The 25,824-nt window shown below is 35.6% G+C and overlaps 1 protein-coding gene and 1 long non-coding RNA gene across 4 annotated transcripts in view; both read right to left on the reverse strand.

Moving 5' to 3' along the window:
* Positions 1–978: 978 nt before the first annotated feature.
* Positions 979–9,041, reverse strand: LOC129927332 (uncharacterized). The gene is made up of 2 exons (XR_008778966.1): positions 6,801–9,041; positions 979–1,471 (listed from the first exon to the last, which is right to left on the reverse strand). It is a non-coding gene; the product is annotated as an uncharacterized LOC129927332 (long non-coding RNA).
* A 2,046-nt stretch (positions 9,042–11,087) lies between these two features.
* LOC106060533 (uncharacterized) overlaps positions 11,088–25,824 on the reverse strand; it is a 95,882-nt gene continuing 81,145 nt past the window's right edge. For 2 of the 3 annotated variants that reach the window (XM_056035844.1, XM_056035845.1), the window contains one exon: positions 11,088–14,742. The gene's annotated coding sequence lies outside the window, so the exon portion shown is untranslated. Of the gene's footprint in view, positions 14,745–25,824 lie in introns of all 3 variants that reach the window. The other variant, XM_056035843.1, reaches the window with a different exon arrangement.

Raw genomic sequence — 25,824 nt, forward strand, 5'->3', positions numbered from 1 at the left:
AGTCTATGGATATTGCTAAGAAATCAGTTTGCGTGACAAATAAAAACAACAAAGGAAAAGGAATGAGCACTGGACTTATCTTGTCATCTTTGTTTTGATCAGTAAACAAAAGGTAAAGTGAGAAAGGAATGACTAGACAATAACTCAAGCTCGAAAGATGTTTAAATAATGTTCTACCACAACTATAACAGTCAATTCTTTACAATTAAGTTGATCATGTTGGACCATAATGCTGTAAGGAAAAATGGTTTATTTATTATACCAGCTGAAATCACGTGGTCTGATCTGAATTTCAACTTCCACAGATTTCGACAATCATATAAAAGGGCCTATCGTACCACTATGGAAACGGGTCTATTAGGAAGAGAGGGATAGTCGATAATATGGAACATTCCTTAGTCATAGAATGCATATAAAAAAAAAGAACTTTTTTTTTTCACTCCCCCACGGTACCCGCACACACAGCTGCCATTAAAAGAGTTAATTCTAGTTCACTTGACATGTCAGGACAACAATTTACCAAGCACGTAACTCAAACGACAACACTAAGCTTTATTGCTATCCCCTGGACTTTACCACAGAGCCATGACTTCAAACTTAGGGCCAAAAACCATTCCATTCTTCTCTCTCTCCACCCCACCCCCCTCACTCCTAGCAGATTAACAGTTCGCGTATGATCGCCAATCCGTCCGTATCTGTAGGTCTCGAGGACACGGTGTTTTTTCTGCATTAGACGCTTTCAGATGCTGTAATCCCTTCGCGCACTTAAAAGTTATTAGCGCCACGTGGAAAACTTCCGAAATAGTTTTAATGTTAATGAGTGTGATGTTGCTAGTTCAGGCTGTCTTGAAGTCAACCAATTACTCTGCAATCGTTTGGGTGTAATTGTTCGGGTGTATTACGTGTAGTTGACCAACAACACAAACAAGAACTGGCACATCAATTGTAACAGGTGAAGAGATGTAGTCAACGATGATGAACAAGTTAATATATATTTATTATGATAAAAGGCCACAGTAGAAGTCTCTGTCACTAAACACGTCGTTACCCTGGAGTGTTCTAACGCTAACTGATTTTCCGGTCTCTAACCCAACATATCCCAAACGTCACTAGTCCCGTTCAATATGCGTCTACTATGGTGCGTCGCTAAATAACTAAAATAACTAACCTATATAAATAAGGTGTCTAACAGATTCCTCCCCCCCTTGAAAAAAAAATATGTCAATATTTTTCCACTACTGTCAAGTCTTACAAGGGCATTTTCAATTTAAGGGGAAGACCACAAACATAAAATCTTGATCTCTTCATCTTGACATCTTCATCTTGACAGTTCCTCATATTCATGTCAATGTTCATAACAGTTCATAACATTCCAGAATCATCTTCATTGGTACACAGTTCATCATGGAGGAAAATGTGGCATCTTATGGGCATGTCCTACACATCTCAAATGTTCTTTACTGGCAGTAATCTGATAAAATACAATATTTCAAAAAACAATTACAGACTTTATTTACACATTCAATACATTTTTTTCTTACCACCCTTTTATACGCTTTTGTCCATTTTTCTTTTATACTCACCCTTTTCCATAGAACTAACTTTCGTCAATGATATATGAAATGATTCACACAAAAAAAAATATCCATACTTACTTTTAAATGCTTAACATCAACTTTACTTATCTCCCTTTTCATAACATATAAATGGTGTCAATATATTAATATATATTACATAATCAATATAATCATAGTTTATTTACAAAACTGTTTCACTTCAATGTCATTCTAGACAATAAATCAGCTACAATATTCACAGATCCACTAATAGCTTTCACTTCAAATTTATACTCCTGTAGTGCTAAGAACCATCTATAAACACGACTGTTTTTCATGCTCTTTTGCTGTATATATTGAATAGGTTTATGATCAGTTAATAATATGAATTTCCTTCCTATTAGATAACTCTCTAGCTTAGTAATTACCCATATTACAGCTAAGGCTTCTCTTTCAATGACACTATATTTTTTCTCTGCCTCTGACAATTTTCTACTTACATATAATATAGGATGTAAGTTATCATAGTTCTGCATTAAACAACCACCAATAGCATTACCAGATGCATCAGTTGTGACATAAAATATTTTGTCTTTATCAGGTAGTCTTAATATTAGTTCATGACTAAAAACATCTTTAATTCTGTCAATAGCTTTCACACATTCCTCATTACAAACTACTTTTTGAGGTTTTCCTTTTTTAAGTAAGTCATTTAGTGGATTCACTATTTCTGCTAAGTTTTTTTATAAACTTTCTGTAATAATTTACTATTCCTAATATGCTTTTAATTTGTCTTTTTGTTGTAGGTATTTCAATATTAAGTACTTTCTTTATGTTATCTTCAATAGGGCTAATCATGTTGTTATTTACTTTATGTCCTAAGAAAATTATTTCCTCCAATCCTATTTCTACTTTTTCTGCTTGAATTGTAAGTCCACTTTCTTTTATTATTTTGAACACTTCTTTTACATCTACCAAATGTTCCTCCCAACTATTATTAAAAATACATATGTCATCTAAATAGCAAATAACATTTTCTTTGTTTCCAATTATCATGTTCATCATTCTATTAAATGTGGCAGGTGCATTTACTAATCCAAAACTCATATAATTCCATTGAAAAATACCATATGGTGTTACAAATGCTGTGTAAGGTTTTGCATTTTCTGTTAAAGGTATTTGCCAATAACCTTTAGTTAAATCTAATTTAGTAAAAAATTTTGCTCCATTTAATTTATGTAAAATATCCTCTATATTTGGCATTGGATATGGGTCAAATTCTGTGATGTTGTTAAGTTTCCTATAATCAATACATAACCTTATATCTCCATTCTTCTTTTTGGCTATCACAATTGGTGAAGCATAAGGAGATGTTGATGGTTCAATTATACCTGATTCTAGTAAATTGTCTATTTCTTTCTTTACTTTGTCTTGTAAATGTAGCGGTATTCTATATGGCTTAAGCTTGATAGGTTTTGAGTCTGTTACTTTAATGTCATGTTTAATAATATTAGTTTTTCCTGGTATGCTGGAAAAAATTTCTTTGTATTCCTGTATTATTTTAGTTATATCTTTTGACTTTTCCTTAGTTAGATTATTAAGATTAATCTTTTGCCAAGTTTGATTCTCTTTTGTTTCTATTACAGGTATTTCCTTAATATCATTTTCATTATGATTTTCATTTGTTATTATCATCAAGCATTCTTCTCTTTCTGAAAATTTATTTTCTATTTCCTCCTGAATGTTTTGTATCAACTCATCTTCTCTATCATGATACAGTTTCAAATTATTTATGTGATATGTTTTAATTTTCCCATTTATTTCAATTTGATAATTCACATCACTAATTTGTTTTATCACCTTAAATGGACCTTTCCATTGTTTACCAATTTTATTTTTCAGGTCATTTATCAATATTAATACATTGTTTCCTACTTCTAGTGTTTTCAATTGTCTTTTCTTATTTATATTCTCATGAGCACTTTGTTTGTACTTCTTATTGTTGTTATATGCTTGAGTCCATATTTCTTTCAATTCTGTTGTGATTGTTGTTTCACTGTCATTATTTAATTTATTCTCATTGCCTATTAGATTTTCTTTAAAAACATCTAATTCATCTCTGGGTTTTCTTCCATGTATTATTTCATATGGTGAAAATTGTGTTGCTTCATGGATGTTGTTTCTATGAGCAAATAGTACATAGTTAATGTAATGATCCCACTTGTTCTGATTATTCTGAATTATCTTTGTTAGTGATCTTTTTAATGATCCACCATATCGTTCACATAAACCGTTACTCTCCGGGTGGTAAACCGAAGAGTATATGTGTTGTATATTGTATTGTTTAGTCCATTTCTTAAATTGTTCTGACTTAAACTGAGATCCCTGATCACTCAATATAATTTTAGGTATACCATGTCTTGTAATTACTTTTTGAGTTATGGCATTAATGATATTTTCTGCACTTGTATTTGATAATGGGATTGCCTCTGGGTATCTACTAAACATGTCTATTACTGTTAAAATGTATTTGTTATTATTTTCAGTTTGAATTAAAGGACCTATTAAATCAATAGATACTTTCTGAAATGGTGCTGTAGGTTCATCCATTTCTTGAATAGGTGCTTTATTCACTAGGCTTTTGTTAGATCTCTTTTGACATATGTCACATGAGTTTATGTATTTGTTGATTGTTGCTTTCATTTTGGGCCAAAATACTTGTTTTGACAAATTCCTATAACATTTCTTTACTCCCCTATGTGCTGCTAAATTATTATCATGTGTCATGATTAAAACATCTTTCCAATATTTCTGTGGTAAGACAAGTTGTTTTATTTTCTTGTTATCCTTACTTGTTTGTCTAAATAATATTTTATTCTCTATACAAAATTTCTCCATTGGATTATTATTGTTTTTATCTAATATTCTTGAATAAATTTTCCCAATAATATTGTCATTCATTTGTTCTAATGCAAATGTGGGTGTTGTTTCTTTTTCACTTTGAGATATTTGTGTTTCAAGACTATTTTGTGTTTCATTTTCTATCTCTCTTTCCTTAACATCTGTATTTTCTATTTGTATTACATTACTGGTTTCTTTTTCTTTATCATTACTTATTACATTTATTGTATTTTCCTGTTTCTTACTTTGTTTATCCATTGATCTTGTTATTATCATACTTGTTATATTTTGTGTTTCTATGTTTTCATGATTTTGTCTTATGTTTTTGTATTTGTTTTGCCAGTCTTCTAATTCTTTTCTTGAACATTCTTTAACTCCTTTTATGTTTCCTACTAACATATCATATCTCATTTCTGGTATTGCAATGCCATCACAATAACCAGTGAAAAATGGAGTTTCAATGTATACCCTTATAGCTTTAAATTCCCTTACAGTGCCATCTGCTAATTCTACTTTCTTAGTAAACCCTTTATACCAATGAGGTTTGACAAATTTAGTTTTTACTGCCAAAGTGTTACAACCTGAATCCCTGATTAATTCCACTGGAATTCTATCTACAAACCCTGGGTACACTGCAAAATTGTTCCTATTTCCTTCCATGAAATATATCCTATCTGTACCTTTACTTTTGTATTCCCTACTGTAACTCCTATTTCTATAATTTCCCCTGTCATTCCTATCTCTACTCCTATATCTACTGTTATTTTGTTCATTGTATCTATTTCTACTTCCAGACCTGCTATTCCCTCTTCTACAGTTAGCTGCTATATGACCTTTTCCTTGACATTTAAAACAGGTTATTTCACTATATTTTCTATTTCCACTATTTGATCTGTTTCTATTTCTACTTCTATCAACATTTTCTTTGGTGTATCCTATTAAATCTACTTTGCTTTTATCCCTATCAGAAAATGGTTTATTTGGATAGGCATTTTTGTATACTCTCATTATTTCTGTTATTTCATCTATAGTTTTTGGGTTTCTTTCTCTAATAAAAGATTGTAACTGAGGATCACATTTATTTACAAAGTTGTCCACTAGAATAAAATTTTTTAATCCTTCATAAGAGTTATTCACTTTTTCTAATTTTACCCACTTATTGAAAAAATCCTTTTCCATATTAATGGTAGTTTGGGGTTCTATTCCTAATGATGGTATATTGTCAAAGTATTTCTTTCTAAAAGTTGTAGCATTATGACCATATGCATTTAATAACTCTCTTTTTAAAACCTGATAGCTATCATCAATATGATGGTCATGATTTTGGCATATTGTTAGAGCTTGACCATGAACAAAGTCTATCAGTATTTCAGACCATTCTTCTTCAGGCATATTAAATGTAGACATTTTTGCCTCATATCTTTTCAGGAAATCACCAATGTCATCCTTCTGTTCATCAAAACTTTGTATCTTTCTCTTTAGCCATGTCTGTGAATTAGGGTTGTCTCTTTGAGTGGTATAATTATTTGAGTTATTTGTGTTATTTCTTTGTTCAGTTTGGGCTCTGGCTTGTGCTGCGTCCAATCTCATCTTCTCCATTTTAGCTTCATGCTCTCTCTGCCTTTCTTGGTCTTCTTTTTGCTTTTCATATTCTTCCTTTCTGATCCTTTCTTGCCTCTCTATCTCTTGTCTTTGATGTTCTTCTTGTCTTTCTATCTCTTCTTTTTCCCTTCTTATTTTATCTTGACGTTCCATTTCTTCCCTCACAACTTGCTGTACATAAGCGGCTAAGTCTTTTCCTTTTAACTCCATGGCCTTTCCATCCTGCATAGCTGTTTCCTTAACCTCCTTAAGGTCCACATATGATGATGTAGCCATTGTGTTTTATATTTTATATATATTTTTACTTAGCCTATATTGGTTATGGCTATACTTTAAAAGTTTTTACACACTTTTATACCAGTTTTAAGTGTTATGTCTCTATCTATAGATTTAGTAAATGTGTAAATCTAGTCTGAGTTATTATGGTTATATTCAAATCTGTATATTAGGTCCAGTATTACACACAAATTTAAATCTAGTATATTATAGTATGTATAATAATACTATTTAGATCTATAGTTATCAAGAGCACTATGACTTTTAGATCTAGTATGAATAACTATGATCAATTTTAAAATCCGGTATGACTGAAGTCACAGTGAAGTGTCTAGAGTAAATTCAAGGACTGTCTAGAGTCTAGATCTAGATTAGATTATGGTTCTATTTAACCATACGAAACAAATATGTGTATACAATGTCAAATATATCTTCAACAAGATATATATATCTAGAATGTACTACCTTCATTCATCTTTCAATTAATAATATTTCAAATTAGAGTCTAGATGATTAAATTGTACCAAAGAGATGTACAACAATTTGCAGATCTAAATTTAGCCAGACGATAGTGTTTGACTACATAGCCAGTTTCGGCATTATTCTCATGGCAAAATCATATTTGATTTTAACCGCTCAAACTAAAATTATTTTAGTCTGATTCACAATGAAAGAATCCTACCCGCACTTTCTATCATTAAGTGAAAAAAAAATACAGATCTAATTAAATTAATAAAAATAAATAATTTAAAATAATATAAACAAATGAAATAATTAAATGAGACTATCACTATGGGTTGGGATGTGACAATATGGCACACAATGATAACGTCACGAAGTAACCAGGCAACAACGGATATGACGTTTACACAAACAAAACAAATTACAATCCTAAACGTATAATATAGCTTTTCATCTAAATTACGTCTTCTACCCCGACGGGTTTTAAGGCGCACCACCTGATTTTACTCAGGCTAACGTACCAAATTTAGACAAAATCTATTTCTAAGGGCAATCTAAACATATACTAATAAGAAAAATGGCACTTAGCTTTTGATAAGAAAGATCCCTTTGTTCGGACTCCCGAATATGTTAGATCACAACAAATTCCACTGCCTCTCTTCCAGTTCTGACTCTGTTCTCCGGTGCTACCAGTATCCCACGTAATGCCACAGATGTCCTGATATGCCACAGCAAAATGTTCCAGTTTCTTCGACGACTGTTGATGACCGTATGTGTAGTTCCGACGACTTTGTGTACACAGTTACTGACGAATAGGTTAACGGTTCTTCTGGCGATGACTTGACTTGTGTAGACGACTACTGACAAATAACAGTCTCTTGACGGCAACTTGATCTGGACGACTGACGAATAACGAATTTCTTGACGATGACTTGATCTGGGCTGACGAATAACGGCTTTCTTGACGATGACTTGATCTGGGCTGACGAATAACGACTTTCTCGACGATGACTTGATCTGGGCTGACGAATAACGGTTCTCTAAAATAGTTCACTGCTTCTGCTGCTACTCTGGTAGTACGACGAAGTTTGCTGTTGTACTCTGCTTCAATAAACCAAACTGTCCAATGTAGACTAGGTAAGACCAAGGTCACCTCCGACGACGTTCCGTTATACGACTAACGGTTTTCAACGAAATTAAGTGGATGTAGCTGTTTCCACAACTTCACTGCTAACAAGTCTAGGTATGGTCTAGACCGACGAATACTAGATAGATCAATGTTCAGTACTGATAAAGATTACTTCACTAACCTTCCAAAGGTTAAACACAGTGACCGTTATAAACGTGGCAAGCAACCGGTTCAATGAGCAAACTGCTCCACAAGAATCTCTCCAAGGGTAAGACGACAGAGCGATTTCGATTTAGTTAGCTACCAAACTTGTAGTACTCACAATACTTCTGACAGCGGGCAAACTGTCCTTCTCGAAACTGACGAGGTAAAACTTGATACTCAATGTGGCTCCTATGACGAAGAAAAAATATGTCCAACAGGTTCACTAACGATCTCTCACCCGTTATGAATGAACGGTTTCTCTGGTTGTAGGTCGGTTCAGCATATGAAGATCAGGCGTTGCGATGATTACGGTCCTGACGAAGGTCACCCTGAGTTAACGGCTCGTTGAACGTGCGATCAAACAGGCGACGACTGTATGTAGATCCAGAACAAAGTCACTCTGCGATGCTGCTGTGTTCAGCCGTACTCCGATGAAATCTTATAACTTCGAGTGCACGACCCTCACCTGAGTAAACGTTCTGCTTCGAGGTCCGGTTCGATGTTCGTCGGGCTTCGAGGTTCGGGCTTCGGGCGTCGGGGGTCGCCACTGTGATGTTGCTAGTTCAGGCTGTCTTGAAGTCAACCAATTACTCTGCAATCGTTTGGGTGTAATTGTTCGGGTGTATTACGTGTAGTTGACCAACAACACAAACAAGAACTGGCACATCAATTGTAACAGGTGAAGAGATGTAGTCAACGATGATGAACAAGTTAATATATATTTATTATGATAAAAGGCCACAGTAGAAGTCTCTGTCACTAAACACGTCGTTACCCTGGAGTGTTCTAACGCTAACTGATTTTCCGGTCTCTAACCCAACATATCCCAAACGTCACTAGTCCCGTTCAATATGCGTCTACTATGGTGCGTCGCTAAATAACTAAAATAACTAACCTATATAAATAAGGTGTCTAACATGAGGATGTGGAAGATGATGAAGATGATAGGGAAAGGCAACAAGCTGAAGGGGAGAGAACAATCATGGACTATTGCTTGCAAAACGGGAGGGGTTAGTGCCCGTGTTGGTCTCCCATTTCGCTATCTCCCAGGAAACAAAGTTTTAAGACTTGTTTCAAATGACAAGTGCATTGCACAGAGGTCATTGTGCTTTGGAGGAGAAAAATGGAGGGGGGGGGGAGTGAGGGGGAACACGGTGCATACTTCAATTAAAGAGATTGACTATTCCAACATCGAGTAATGTCAGTTTGATCTCGCCAACATAGATCTGTGTTTTGTCGAATGGAAGGGAAGCAAGCCAAACCACTAATTCCTCATCAGATTGCAGTCAAACAAGCGCTGGTGTCTCTAAACAAGCGCTGGTGTCTCTAAACAAGCAGTGATGTCTCTAAACAAGCAGTGATGTCTCTAAACAAGCGCTGGTGTCTCTAAACAAGCAGTGATGTCTCTAAACAAGCGCTGGTGTCTCTAAACAAGCGCTGGTGTCTCTAAACAAGCAGTGATGTCTCTAAACAAGCGCTGGTGTCTCTAAACAAGCACTGGTGTCTCTAAACAAGCGCGAGTGTCTCTAAACAAGCGCTGGTGTCTCTAAACAAGCACTGGTGTCTCTAAACAAGCAGTGATGTCTCTAAACAAGCGCTGGTGTCTCTAAACAAGCTCTGGTGTCTCTAAACAAGCAGTGATGTCTCTAAACAAGCGCTGGTGTCTCTAAACAAGCGCGGGTGTCTAAACAAGCGCGAGTGTCTCTAAACAAGCGCTGGTGTCTCTAAACAAGCGCTGGTGTCTCTAAACAAGCGCTGGTGTCTCTAAACAAGCAGTGATGTCTCTAAACAAGCAGTGATGTCTCTAAACAAGCGCTGGTGTCTCTAAACAAGCAGTGATGTCTCTAAACAAGCGCTGGTGTCTCTAAACAAGCGCTGGTGTCTCTAAACAAGCACTGGTGTCTCTAAACAAGCAGTGATGTCTCTAAACAAGCGCTGGTGTCTCTAAACAAGCGCTGGTGTCTCTAAACAAGCGCTGGTGTCTCTAAACAAGCGCTGGTGTCTCTAAACAAGCGCTGGTGTCTCTAAACAAGCGCGAGTGTCTCTAAACAAGCGCTGGTGTCTCTAAACAAGCGCTGGTGTCTCTAAACAAGCACTGGTGTGGTGTCTCTAAACAAGCAGTGATGTCTCTAAACAAGCACTGATGTCTCTATTGGTCAAATTAAAAAAAAAAGGTGGTTAATTGCCGAGCGAAATCCCCAGCACTAAATCAAGTTGATGGGATATTGTCTCCAGCCTTACACTGAAGCTGCAAAGTGCTAGGTAAATGTGATGAAGGCTCATCATGGAGTAGCTAGGTAAATGTGATGTAGATTCATCAGGGGTAGCATTACAGTCTTGACTATAAGACTTAATCAAACCAACAAACACTACAGGTTGCTGATTTTTCACAAACATAGAAACTAGCCAAAACTTAAAATAGTCTTTGTATGCCAATAGAACATTTAGTTTGTACTGACAGAGATACCAATGGACTAAACATGATGCAGTCAAGTTTCATTGGATTAGCCTCACTAAAGAAATGAAGCCATCAAGTCACCAAGAGACAGATTCTATTCTTGTTCCAAATGTACTGACACTACAGTGGCTACAGGAAGTAAAATCCAAGAAAGTGAATGGTTTATCAAACTATTAGCTACAACCTAACCCAGAAAACTAATGGATTAAATGACTCTCTGAGCACATTGTGATGTGTGCCTACAAGCGATTTGTTTTCAATAAGTTCAATAAAATGTTTTGTTTTTTTTATTATATCTATATTTAAGGGGGTGGTGGCTAAAGTTTACTTATAAAAAATGTGGTACATCTAAAGTTCTATTTAAAACTAATGGGTGTCTCTCACTTCAGGCCTCCACCAGACGTTGTGACCAAAGGTATGGAATGAAGTAAGTACTTAATAGAAATGATTAGGTCATGCCTTCACATCTACACCATCTACACTACTATAAGAACATTTATTTTTACCAACCTAATGGAGAGGACATTGCAGATACATTTGGTACCTATAGATATGAATGAACACTAAATCAAAGTCTATAAAACTAAACTATTTCATGCACTATATCCATGGAAAGTATGAAATAAAAAAAAATTAAAAAAGAACTGATACATTTTTTTTCAAGTATTAGGAAAAAAATGTGTCCAAGTTACATAATGATAAAAGACATCCAAAGAACTTAGACAAAGCACAGTCATCGTGGGTCACTCTCCCAGGTACCATCAAAGTTTTTGAAGATCTCTATCTCTTATTTCTAACAAAAATAATTTTTGACAGCTTTAAACTCATGGTGAAAATATAAAAAAAAGAAGACAAAAACAAAATGAGTGAGCACAATGAAAAAAAAATGAAATCAATTGATTGAAGAACTATAACTCTTGTCAACACACAAAAATGAGATGTTTGTTATGCAATTCAATTAGTTTTTAAATGATATTTGTATGAAATACAAAAAACAAAAAAACAGGCAGCTTACAACTATCTGGCTACAACTGAATGTAATGTTACTTAAAAGTCTGAGCTGCTGGTAATAATGAAACAATCAAAAGATAATCTAATAAACTTAAATATAAACAAATACTTCAAAGAGAAAGACAATAATGCTGATCTATAATTACAATGTCCACACTACATTATTAATTTTGTAAGAATTCCTATTGCAGATAAAAAATGATACATAAACATTAAATTTCCTTTAATCATCATAAACAGAAAAAGTTAGACTGCAGATAGACGAGTAACATCAGTCAACTTACACATAATCTAGCAAATCAATTTACACTCTGGAATTTGTTTGATAGATTTGTAAAGATGTGACATAAAACACTTGTCAAGGGCTACCTATCAAGGGTTACCTATCAAGGAGGCTCAAGTGAGCATCTAGCTGAATTGTGTTAGTTGAGCACCTAAACTCAGCACCCTGACCTTCTCCCAACTCCAGCCACAGGTCCACTAAAGAGATTGTGTACCTGAGCCAACTGAGCCTGCTAGAGAATGAAAGATGATCTATACAAAAACCATTCAGTAAATACAGACCTCTTACTAGTCTTTGAAATATGAAAAGAGTCTTATACTATAACCAATAAATATGGTCCACAAAGAAAAAGTCCAAATAGTTTTTAGACAGATTATCATGTAGTAGAAACAATTGTCTTCCTATTTTAGTTAGCACATGGGCATGAAGTAAGCTGAACACATGGACTCTAATGAAGAGTTCTGTTTCACAAGTTATGACAATTATAATCCTATCCCATCAAGTTAAAAATACATTGCAGACAAAAATGTTATGAAGGCAAAAAAAAAAAAAAAAAAAGGTCATGGGCACTTCAGTCTAATATTAATTCTTTGTGTTTTTGTTGTTCCATCTTGAGAAAATGCCAGTTTGAAAATGTGACTGAAAGATCAAATAACAACATCATCATGACATTGTATTGGGAGGTACAAGAGACATACTGTGGAGATCAGTGGGAAGGAAGGTTGAAGCAAATAATAATAATAATAACAATCAAATAATAATAATACAAAAAAGCAACACAATAATATAGAATGTTCAGCACCATTTAAAATAAAATATCAGTTTATCACATACAAGAATCAGAACCCCCAATTATAGATTGTTACAGTAAAATAACTCAGAAATATTTAATGACTTTTTAAATAAAAAAAAAAGCTAAGAAAGTACCAGTTTAAATAAAATCACAATGACATCAAAATTTGAAAAAAAATTCTTTGATTCAAGTAAAAAGTTAAATTATAAAACAGAATTGAGACATTGACTTAATATGTCTGGGATAATCTTTTGGTTTTTTGCTAAGTGTCATGAAGAGCAAAATCTGCTCCAGGCACATCTTACAATTACTTTCCTTTCACACCAGTTCATGCATGGAACAGAAATAGGTCATGTTTTGAAAAACAGGGAAAGATTATTGGTCAGCGGAAATGTCATGGTTACAAACAAACAAAACTGTTTTTGTTCTCCATTCAACAACTTGTTTAAGAATGCAATACAATATAAGAACATGAGCAAATACAACACAATATAAGAATGACACCCTGTAATGATTGTTTTTGTTGAAAAAAAAATTATGGAAAAACCAATAAATAAGTTTAAAGAAAAAAAAAGGTCAAATAATATAAAAGTTAAATCAGAATGATACTTTTAGTGTTCATAGTCAATAGACAAAAAACAAATTGAGTCAAAACTTTGTGCAAAAAAAAAAAGAAAAGTCACATTACTAAACATTCCAACTGATATATGTGACAGAGAATTTGTTTGAACTAAACATTTGATAACTACCTCCATTGCAGTTCTGTTGATTTCTTTTCGACAAAAAACATTCTGAACAAAAAAAAAATTGATTATCACAGAATTAATAAAGCCAACAGAAATAGTACAAGTCTAAACTAGGTGAATAATGTCCACTGATCAAGAATGTGCCTGAATTTTCTGTAGTTGATATTGTTTCTTTGCAATATAATGTCGACACATAATACAAATTGAGCGTCTTTCAACTCTAGTAATTTATTTGACCCAATAGATTCTGCTGCTAATGCATAAGGTTCATGAAGGAACCATAACTCTAGGATGCCATTACAATTGTTTCCAGAGAATACTAACTTACTATAACATGACTTAAAGCCTTCACTTTGCCCCAAATGTTGTCAGATATTCAAACCCAAGTCTCTGGCACAGCAGACAAGTTTAAAGAAATTGCTTTAGATGTTTGACCAGGGATGGGGGGTGGAAGGAGATAGATAATTTTATACTTTATTATTGTAATATGAATTTTGAGTTTTGTGCCCCCCCCTTTTTTTTTCACTTTCCTCAAACTGATACTAAACTTCTAAAAAAAATAACTGTTTGATTAGTTTGTATTTTTTGAAGCAATCAATACACAAACAAGAGTCAAAATATACACATTTTTAATTCTAGTTGTCAAGGAGCTTTGTTTATTCAGCTACCGGTACTTCAGGCTCTGGGAATCATACTTACAATTTGATGATCTAGGTAGGAGTGGTGGTCAGTGACTGTATACATTTATAACTAATGCAGCTTTTCTCAAACCAAAAGGCTCAGAGATTTTTCATTTCTCATGAATTAAATTGTTTGCGATGAGACTTTGATGCGACATGTAAGTTGTTAGGTTCAAGAGAAAAAACTAAGCAGCTATTTTGGATCCTTTATATAATACTATATTGCATACATATATAAATGCAAAAAAAATTTGATTGTTGGATAGATATATATATTTGAATGAATACAAAAGGTCATGCAAAAAGAAAATTATTTTGTTTTGGTCATTTATATGAAAAGATTCTTTTGTTTTGTACTTAGATGATTTAGTAGGTATATAAAACAAATGGAACTTATTTGAAACTGAAAAAATGACTATAATAGAATCATATGAAAAAGAAATAATATTTGTTGATTACTTTGTTCTATACATTCAACAAAAACGTGGAAACAAAAATGAGCAGAATGTATAAAGGTGACAATGTCATAGGAGACATCTAAAGTCTTGTATGAGACTGGAGATGTACAGGATGATGTCCTCATGTGGAGATGTTTCCCAAACAGTATGGGTTCAAGTCTCTCACAGGTGATAAATTCAGATCTCTGAAAGAAAAAAGAAAAAGAAATATAAAGTGTTTTAACAAATTCACTTCAACTCAAATTAATGATGATTACATGTTTTTGTTTTCATAAATCAACATTGGTTTGACAAATGTAATCATTCAGAAGTAAACTCATTTGATTTATTTCTGTCATCTGTTTATTTTTTCTCACATCAGTGTTATTCAGGACAGAAAGGGTTAACAATAAATATTGAGATTTCCTTTCATTGCACATCCCAAAACAACAAGAACATGTGTTTTGTTCAGTGAATTCTCAATGCATTAGTAGTAAGCCTATAAGCCAAACAAATTTGAAGACATTTTCCAAAAACATAGTTCGACTATAAAATCAATTAGTGACAAAATCAGAGTAGTTCACAAGGCCAGAACATGCCCCAAGACTAGATGATAAATAGATGCTCTAAGTCAAGATGTAGATGAGTTCCACAATTCCATGGCCTTTCCTTACCACCACTAAAAGCAAAGTCTTGTTTCCTAGCAACAACCCAAACATTTTTCATTCCAGGCTAAAAGAATCTTCCTCCCCCCATCAGGCAAAAAAAAAACAACAAACAAAATGAATGTATATATAAAGAGGGGGAAGGGGGGGGACATCTCCTTCTTAATGAAATGAATAATGTATTGCATTCAATTTTTTGTTCCAAAAAAAAGGAAAGGAAGCAGAAACCCTAGCACTAACATAAATGGTATAATTTAGAAAAATAAAATGAAAAGGACTTTGAAACTATTCAGACTACTAATGGTACATTAAAGTATAAACACACACACACACATGAATGGAGTATTGTCTTTTAGAAATTTCAATTGACTCTTGTTGATCTCAAAATGGACGTACTGTTACTAATTTAAAGAAACAATTATTTTCAGTGCAACATGTAGGCCCACTGTTTATCCACGGGGAAAAAATATCAAACTTTTAGAGCTGGGGGTCAAAGGTTACTTTCTGATGTATTTCTAAAGGAGGCTTCACTTTGGAACAAGATTTTGATGTTCTATTGAAAAGCATTTAGCAGAAAGAAAATACGCTCCAAATACAAAGTTGATATAATTTTACAACGTTGTCTATACTTAAACTATTCGTTTTTGTTATGCAAGTTTGTTCTCGGACTTGATTTTCCTTTTAGGTGGACTATATCACATTCAGAACAAAAAACATCATTTCAAAAGAGATTAAAGGAGAATAGGTGAAGAAAGGGAGAGAGAGAGAGAGAGAAAGAGAGAGAGAAAGAGAGAGAGAGAGAAGCGAGGTATGAACGCAAGACAAGAAAACGACCCTGCCTAGTTTTCTGAACCAAATGAGATTTCTCACAACTGAATAATCTAGAAAATGTAAAAAAAAAAAAAAAAAAGTCTTAATCTCTTTAGCCCAATGACGTTCCATGGTAAGAGGAGACTGGTCTCCAGTACGGCCATGGTTTCTGCGGGGGGGGATGGGGACCGCTTGCCTCACAGGTCCAGCTCATTTAGTCAGTGTCCCTGGTGGGAGGCGCGTATTACCGAACACATCGCGCTCTGGTGCCTGTGAAAATGAATGTGACCTAATTTACACTGGGCTATACCCAACTTCGTTCATTAGGGTCCTTTAAAAGAACAAACTATGACTGGAATTTCAAGAGTAACTGGACGTCTCACACACAGCTCCTTCCACACACACACCCCTCTTTCCCTCTCCCACACTTGCATGCCTCTTCGAGTCAAAGATATCTCACGTTTCCTTCAATAGCGTAGGTTCTGATGACTAATATTGACTGGACACGTGTCACTGTCTATCGGACGTTTACGTTCTCCACCTGATACATCTCTACTCCATTGGAAATCTGTTTTACAAACAACTTAGCCCCATTTTTGTTTGTTTGTTGATGCCTACAGTGAACGCTTTAAGAAAACATTTGATCAATAATAATGTAGAAGGTTCAACCTTTCTATCAAGCCGTTCACCCAACCAAATATCGTCTGCTCATATCCGCTACGACACCTCCCCCCCCTTTAAAAACGTGTAGAATAAATAATAACAGTCACAAAACTATCAAAGTCAAACTGGCACCACGTTTTGTCTATTGATGTCTTCGATTTTAAGGTGGGCTGCAGGTATATTTAAAACAAGTGGAAACTTACACATATTTGCAAAAAGCTTATATTAATGTGTACCAATTAGTTTGGATCAGTCATGTAGTTAAATTTGTAATAGATCTAGACTAACAATAATAGATCTGTACGATTAGAAATACTTTTTTTTACCAATCGTTTTTGTTTAATGCAATTAAATACTTTTAGCGTTCTCAGTACGCTAAGATCCTATCACTTGTCTGGACCAGTTGGAAAAGGGGAGAAAGAAAGGGGTGTCTGGGTGATCGCTTTTTAAATGTATTTATAAAAATAAAAAAAGGCAACGACCTGAATTCGAACATGTGGGCTAAAGCCTCCTCAGGCTTCTCAAGCCAACGCGGGAACTACTCTGCTAGCAAAGAGTTTATGAACATGGAAGATTGTAAAGTTATGTATTGTTTCTATTTCATGTTTGTATTCACTAAGCCTCAGACGGCAGACTAATATAAAGGGGACTAATTCAGCTTTTATCACCACTTCAGTCAAATACTATTTTTTTCCCTGGTTTGAAATACCAAACAAAGTAATTTATTACCAATAGTTAATTTGAATAATTGGTTATTTTTTTTTTTATTGATTCTTGTGTTGTCAGGTAAAAAGATAATTGTGCTGAATTTCAGCTTGATTCGAGATCGGGTGTCGGAGAAATAACTGTACAAACTTTTGGCCAGACAGACAGACTGAGTTGATATAAGCTTCGTAAAAAAAATGTTTACAAGATTCAAACATTTATTGAATTGTTTAAAATATTTCCTTGTTTCTTTTCTTGTCGAGTTCAAACTGAGTTATCCTAAAGCAAGCTATGCAAATGTTTCTACCAACAATTACGAGACCAGCGTTCCAAAAAAAGGGGGTAGAAAATAGAAACTGTCCTATAAAGAGAAATGATACCAATCGTGTGCTCACACTTCTAGCATTCATCTTTCATTTTCTACCACGTTACGAAATGTGACAAAAGTAAATCAAAACTTTGAGCTTGTTGACAATCAGAAGGATGTTACTGATCACCCCCCAAACGATAAATCAGTTCATCGCTATTCTGTTTGAAGGGCACAGCACTAGGTCTTGACTCCTTAGGCTAGACTGAACACCTCGAAAGGAATCTTTAGTGAGGCGATAGTGGAGTATCTAGTAAAAAAAAAAACAGTTTAAAAAAGAAACTACTCCACCTTTGTTTGGATTGGAATGCAGATGAAGACGCTTACTACGGCCAATGGCCAAACCTAGTTATTTCTAACCTCTAAGCATTCTGAGGACAACTCATGACGGACATCACGAGGGGACTAAGTAACATTCCAGTCATCAAGACATCATGCCTTAGACAACATTTACATAAATATATATCGACAGGAGGGGGGTGTAGAGAGAAACATTAATGACGTCCCAGATAGCGTGGTTCTCATAGAAGTACCACTAAGCCTTAGGACCAAAGTTCGAACAAGTCTTACGTAAGACAAGGTAACAGTTCCACGTAGTCTACTCTCATGTCGTAACAACACGAACATAGCGACTAAATAACTCCAACACTAATACCATACAGTTCAACCAGCAGAACATCAAGCCCCTCACTCTTCAACCCACCCCCACTCCCCAATTCACTCAAAGTCACTCACACACTATCTCCAGGCCTTCATCACCATGATAATCAAACATAACACAATCATGTAAATTGTCCACCAGCCAGTGTCACATAACACAGTCGCCTTGCATGGCCTCATCTGATTGGATCATATCACCATTGAGGCCATGCCATTCAGTCCAACACAAAAGTGGGAACAGACAAGTTGGCTCTCTCGAGAGACGAACTACAAGTGTCAATAAAATACAAACACAAACAGAAGGAAAACATTTTTTTTTAAATATGAGATAAATCTTAAAGTTAATGCAAATAAGCGTTACTGTGTTTTGTTTTAAACTGCAGTTTGCAATACTGACCATTGCTGCAGATCTTTGAAACTTCCCACTGATATACAAAGTAATGGAATGGTCCACGCTCGCATCTCTACTTCTTGGAGTATTGTCAAGAATTACAATGTAGGGGTAAACAAAAATGTGACTCTAACATTAGGAAATGTTTTGAAACAAAGTTAGCCATGTTTTATGTTCCGGCCTACCCCCCTTCCAGCATGAGCTTTTACAACCCCCCACTAAGTTCAAGAAGATATTGTGTACGAGGAGTTCTACAGCCTCCAAAGATAAAGTGATAAGTTTGTCATATTGCACCGTTGGCTATTGGCAAGCAAACATATCACCCGTATATTGGTCAAAGCTAGTAATATCGCACTGTTGGAAAGACCACCTATCACCCCTATATTGGTCAAAGCTAGTAATATCGCACTGTTGGGAAGACCACCTATCACCCCTATATGGAACAAAGTTGATCATATCGCAGAGTTGGGAAGACCACCGACAAACCCCTATATGGAACGAATCCCTCGCATTGATATAACGACTAAACGTGTTGTGGTTTTTTAATTCGATGTATTTCTCAAGCACGCAAAATGAAGCACGAGACTGAGACTAAACGAGCTCCTCTGAGCAACCAGGCCAGCACTTGAATTAATTTCAGACAAATTGGCCTCTATTATTACCACTACTACTTATAAAAACATGTTTTTCATATCACGTCCACAAGTTCGCGAGTCTGTCACAAAGAAATGAATCGAACTGAAGACATCAAAGACAATGGAAACAATAGCTCCAAGTAAGCAGATGGTGATATTACAGAATACAAAAAGAGGCACAATACGAGAGCAAGGAAAACTGGAATTAAGAACAAGGGAAATTACTTGGCCGTGTTATTTGTCTATTTGTGATGGAGACACATGATCACGCTGCATCTCTTTCTGAGGAGGCCAATTGCCCCACAATGAGGCAATCAGAGGTTTTAGTGTCCTTGTTTAATGGCGGTTTCATATTTGTAGAGGAAATATTATTTTCTAGATAGTATATTGCACCTGCGTTAATTTCAATATCCAGATGAGAGTATGAGTAGTTGTTTTTTTTTTTCTTAACAAGATTCACCAAGTGAGAGTCAAGAGAAAGAGAGTTATGCAATAAGGAAATAAAGGACATGATCAAAGTGAGAGGAGTCGAAGGCTTTGAATTAAACTCTACATTGAGATTATAGTTGATTGCGGAGATTACCAATGTTTCTTAAGACACGCCACACCTACATACAATATATATACATATAGGTTTTTATATACAATATAAATTAAAGGGACGAAAGACTCGAACAAATGCTTGGTAGGCCACCTAGGGAAAAGTTTGCTAATCGTGAGTTACCATCCACTGGTTCAGAGTTTTAAACAACTCATATACACTGATTTCTTTAAACCCATCTTTAGCATAATGTTCAGACTAAATGACAATTAAATTACAGCATTACTGCATTGGTTGACTTAATAATTTAACTAGGAACTCTGGAGCAGTAAAGAGAGGGAGTGATAATGTGGCTCTTTAATAGTATATAAAAACCAGTGTCCAAGTCTTCATTGATCACACGAGAAACCGATACTAATGCAAACTAGTATCTTATCTTATGTAAAGATAATTACGTCCTACGCATTTCCTGTGTCAGTTTAGTTATGCATGTTTATTAATGACTTTAACTCTGCTAATCAAGCCACCCATTCCATTCTTCTAGGGAAGAAGGAGAAATTTTGTACGAATTTGTTCTAGTCTAGTAGTCGATGTCATGTTAAGGGAAAAGCAAACTTCATATTGTTTCCTACAAATTTTGTTATGAGTTTTAAATTCAACAATCGCACTGCAGCTTGGAAGAGAGAAACACGATGGATGAATGACGGCATGTCACGGACGTATGGCTGTCTGACTGACAAGAGCCTCGTTCTGTAAGATCCAGAGATCCAAAATTTTGACACAATCTTCAAAACTTACATCAACAACTCAAGGTAAACAAAACATTACGAGAGCGTTGGGTCGCCCCCCTCTCCCCAGGGCATAATGGTGCAAATAATTAATGGCATTATGAAGAGAACAGCCTCAGTGCCCTATCACGTTACCCCTCTTGCTCAAAACACACACACACATCTTCCTTTTTTCCTTCCTTCTTGGACATCAAGGGGGACCGCGAGGACTTTATGAAAACTGAAGTAATTATCCACAGTTTGGAATCAATACAACAATTCGGCAGAGAGACGGGTGATGTAGTACACAGAGAAGGAAGTGGGGGGGGGGAGCGGGAGGGGGTAGAAAGTGATGGACAGTCCACTCTGTGAGAGAACTAGGGACAAGTCTGTGTGCAGCTGGGACGTGTAGGAGAGAGTATCGGATTGAAGCACCTAGAACAAACGAAATGAGCACTGTAAGGACAAACAGGGAGGTTCATAATCCATGACACAATATTTTGTTTTGACAAGATTATATTTAAAAACAACAAACTTCACACAAGTTTTTTTTCATTTAATACACTAAATGAGTAAAAACAATCTAGATACTCAAGGGATCCCAGGAGGGTTAGTCCTATTTTCTCATTGCATTACGAATATAGATGTGGTGCTAATATACTAATTGAAAAACAAAACAAACAACAACAACAAAAAGTTGCCTTTGAAATATTCTAGAAATGTATTGAAGTGTGTCCACAAAATATTCCTACACAGCATTTCAATTATTGAACTGAATAACTTCGGAGGACATAGATGCTAAACAAAACAAATGCTGATTGAGAAACTATTTTAAGATAGCTATAGTATATAAGATTGATTTATTGTGTTTTAATAATGCTATATGGCTATTAGAAAAAAAAAAGGCTTGCATATTTTACTTTTGAAAACAAAAAGGTTCGCTTTCAGAAGACCGAAAGTAGCCGTTGTACAAAATGTAACGTCCATAACTAGCGTTTTTAGTATTGCACACCTAAGCTGACAGAAAGACAAGGAGACTAACAACACAATACCAATAGCCCTTTTTTTTTCCTATTCAAATCATAAATAATGTGTCAATAGATCTATAATCTAGAACTTCAAAAGCAAACACAAAAAAATATTTTGCCATTGAGACAAAATAAAAAAATTTGTTCTTAGAATCAACTGGAAGAGTTTGGTGGCTATAGGTAGCTGTGGTGGCTGTAAGATATGTCCATCAAAAAAATGGCAAAAACGAACAAAAAAAGTGCCTTCTTTTTTGCTAGCAAATTAAAAACCGACCTTTACTTTTGATCGTTAGAGTACAGTACTAAATGGAAACATTCAATGAACGTTTGTAATGATACCCCCCCAAACAACTTTTTTTTTTTTGAAGCATCACGAGACTTAGCAAGCAAGGCTCAACATGTATCAAGTCATTGGAATGGAATAAAAGCGGTCTTGATGATACGGCATGTTTTCTAATACCCTCTTGGTTGCGAGAGATTTGTGTCTAGGCACCTTCACGATGTGTCCGACACTGACGTGGTTTTCCTTCAAAGTAATGTGTTGATAAATCTTTGACGTCGACATTTACCTACACAGCCCACTCTCACACCCCCACAACACCAACCAAAGCCCGCACGTTATTTTTTCAGATCAATCTCCTTGATTCTTTTCTTGGCCCTAATCTTAATCAATCTCTGAAGAGCGATAGTGAACGCAGTTTTCTGAAAGAAAAAGAAAAAAAAAAGGTCGTCCCGTTAGACGTAAGAGAAGAGAACTGGTATTGATGAATGAAAGCCGGGGCCTTATTAATACCAACATGGACAATCCACAAAGTGGATCTAGTGAATCGTGTGCGGGGCGGACCTGGGAACTGTTGAGGATGAAGGAGGACGGGAGAGGGTAAGGGGGGATCAAGAATTTCGCCAGAGGGAGAGGGAAGCACTCCACAGTTTTAAAATTGGTGGCCTTCAAAGAATAAAACTAAAAAGGAGGTTATGAAATATGTCATAAAAACGCTGGTCCATAGATTCAAACACAGAGGCACTGACAAAATCTCGGCCCGCACTGAAGCCGAAACATTTGAAAATTGAAAGCATTTAAACCCAATTAGCCAAGGTTGGGAAACATTGAAAGAAACGAAGATACATGTCGAAATGCTGTTCTGTACTAAATGATAAGAAAAAGAACAAGCAAGACATTTGTATACTTCAAAGACCACTTTGTAATCTCCCCTCACCAGACACACAAACATAAGATCATTTTAAGGCTGGACCAAAGTAAAAACATAGGATGTTTGGGCCTCGAGGTCTTCGCCAGCTACAAAATATTTGTCTATTGTATTCTTCTACACAGCTGCTCACCCCTGCACCAGAAAATCGTAATATTTTTCAATATTGTTTTAGTGGTGTAGTGAAATTGACATAAGTTTACAGCTTAGACAAAATAAAGGACGCGGGGGGGGGGGGGAGGGGTACATTGAGTAAATTCCTATCTCTACACAAATGATTTCAACTGTTCAGTTATTCTACCTTGTATCCAGACAGACGGACGGAAGGACATTCGTACAAGAAGTCCTCAAGGGTTTGTACTGACTAAAGCTTATGGTGGTTTTAAATGTTAGAGCGCTGGACTATCAAGCCGAAAGTCTCGAGTTCGAGAACTTGTATTTCGGGACAATGCCGCAAATGGTACCTGCTATCTGAGAGTTTAAATGCAGTTGGCCACTCTAGTGGTAGCGTCTTACTTTTTTCTTTGTATGGTTTTGCCACAGCAACACACGGCTTTTGGCTTCATTAGGCGACAATAACACTCCTGACAAATGAACACACCATCATTCCATTAGAATTGTTTTTGTTGTGTAACTATTGCTGCTGCCTTTAGCCTATCCATTCATCTCATTTTTTAAAGCTTTATTTATAATACACACACACACACACAGATCGAATAAAACGAAAGAAAAAAATGTCTCCGGGCCAAAGCTGTTTCTATTCTTGCCAAACTGTCCCATTCCTTCCTCTAGCTTCACCGATTAATTTTTTAAAACCCTGCCTATATTTCTGTCTTTCTCTCTTCCTCGTTTGATTGTATTAAGTTTTTTTAATGGCTCTGCATGTGAAGAGAAACACTAAGGTCAATCATGGAAATTGTTTTCCGCTGTCTCCCTTTCAACGTAGATCTACGTGTATTTAATGCAGATGCAAAGCCAACGAAGCGCGCGCATGCGTACATGTGTGTGTGTGCGCGCGCGTGTGAGTTTTGTCGTCGTGGACATATCCTGATCACAGCAAGTAATGGAGATCACGACTCCACAATTGATGCACTTAGTCATGGAGCAGTGATCACATGCGCTGATGCTGCAACTTCCAGAGAAATTACAACTAATGACTTGGCCAAAGTCACCACTCGTCTCCGACTAAAATGTAAAGGTTTAAGAATAATGAACTTAGAAGAGGTAATTATCTCTGGATAGACACGCGGGAAAGGGGGATGGGGGCGAAGAGGAAGTGGGAATGTGTGTGTGTTGGGGAGGGGACGGGGAGTGCCTCCATCTCTTTAACAAACAAAAATCGTTTCTTGTATGTCTAATAGTACTAACTTAGAGCAGTGACTGAATCGATAGGCTGCAAGCACAGATTATTTCATCTTTCAAGTTGCATTGATTTTTAACGTGCTGAAAAACTTTTGTGCTCACTTAAAACAAACAAAACTCATTCCTGGTAACTAGGTTACATAGGACAACCTTCGAACATACCCAGGCAGACACAAAGATATAGGTACATTTCTTATTTCATAGGCCTCGGACCAATTCGCACAAGTGCTCCTTCATCAGTGCTAATAGAGCATGGAACGGGTCTGGCTGAACAGTCAGGACAACCAATGACTTTTGAAGTTACTGATTAACATGCACGACTAGTGCGTGCGTATTAAACTTCTTTGGGTCTGTAGCTTAGTATTTTTCCATAAAAGCCAATTTAAAAAAAAGCTGTGTAATAATTCCATACGTCCCCTAAGGAGTCACAATTTAAAAAAAAACACACTATTATATACAGTGGCGTCACTAGGGGGTGCGAGCCGCGCGGGTGAAACCCAAAAGGGGGGTGACATCCAAGTGGAAAAAATAAATACTTTTTTAAAAAGTTTCTAGTGTATCTAGTAAAAGTTTGAGAAACTCTAATAAAATGTAATTTTTTTCCGTAAAGTCTAAAAATCTTTGAACTGTAATAAAAAAAATGTTCAGTTGGGGATAAGTATGTTCTAATTTTAATAATGTTATATTTAAATATGTAATAACAAAAATGAAATGTCATAAAATTAAATTGACACTAATTTTACAGTTGTGTAACAATCAATTAATGTACGCCAATGTATTATGATTCACCAAATCACAACGAACTAAATATTTTTTTATTTAATTTTTTTTTTTGGGGGGGGGGTGATTTGGGGAGGTGGAATGGAGACACTCTAAGTTAACCGCACCCGGTGGCACCGATCCTAGTTACGCCACTGATTACATATCTTTAGGAATAAAGGCCCTTAAAAGTGTGGCAGAGGTCATGACCCATTTTCACTGACCCATAATCCCTAGCGATCATTTTTTTTTTATTGTATCTTTCCTATGTGTTGTTTTTAACCCCGTAAACCGTTCATCAGATTTCAGATTCTTTCACTTCATTAACACAACAAATCATTTTTTGTGTGCGAATATCCAAGGGAAGTCGCCTCTCTTGTGTTCTAATGAAAATCATTTATTTGGAAAAAATCTTCACAAGCGTTGTAAACTACTTTTTTCCATATTTTCTTTTTCAGCTCGTAACAGCTCAACTAAAATCTCTAGCAGGCATGTCATCATTTGTTCCATGTGGCGGTGTAATCAACAATAGAGAAGAGGAGGAAGAATGCGTCACATTTTTAAAGCCTTGACACCATTTTTTTTTGTTTTGTTTCGTGGCTTGTTTTCAAGCACTTCATGTTTTCTTTCTTTGTGCTTTCAAAACTACTTCCGGTTCATCATGTGGCGGGAACAAATGAACATCGTAGCAATAGGCGGTTTTTGGCATGGATGAGTATAGGGGA

The sequence above is a fragment of the Biomphalaria glabrata genome, chromosome 7 (genome assembly GCF_947242115.1).
Source record: "Biomphalaria glabrata chromosome 7, xgBioGlab47.1, whole genome shotgun sequence".
Classification (NCBI taxonomy): domain Eukaryota; kingdom Metazoa; phylum Mollusca; class Gastropoda; family Planorbidae; genus Biomphalaria; species Biomphalaria glabrata.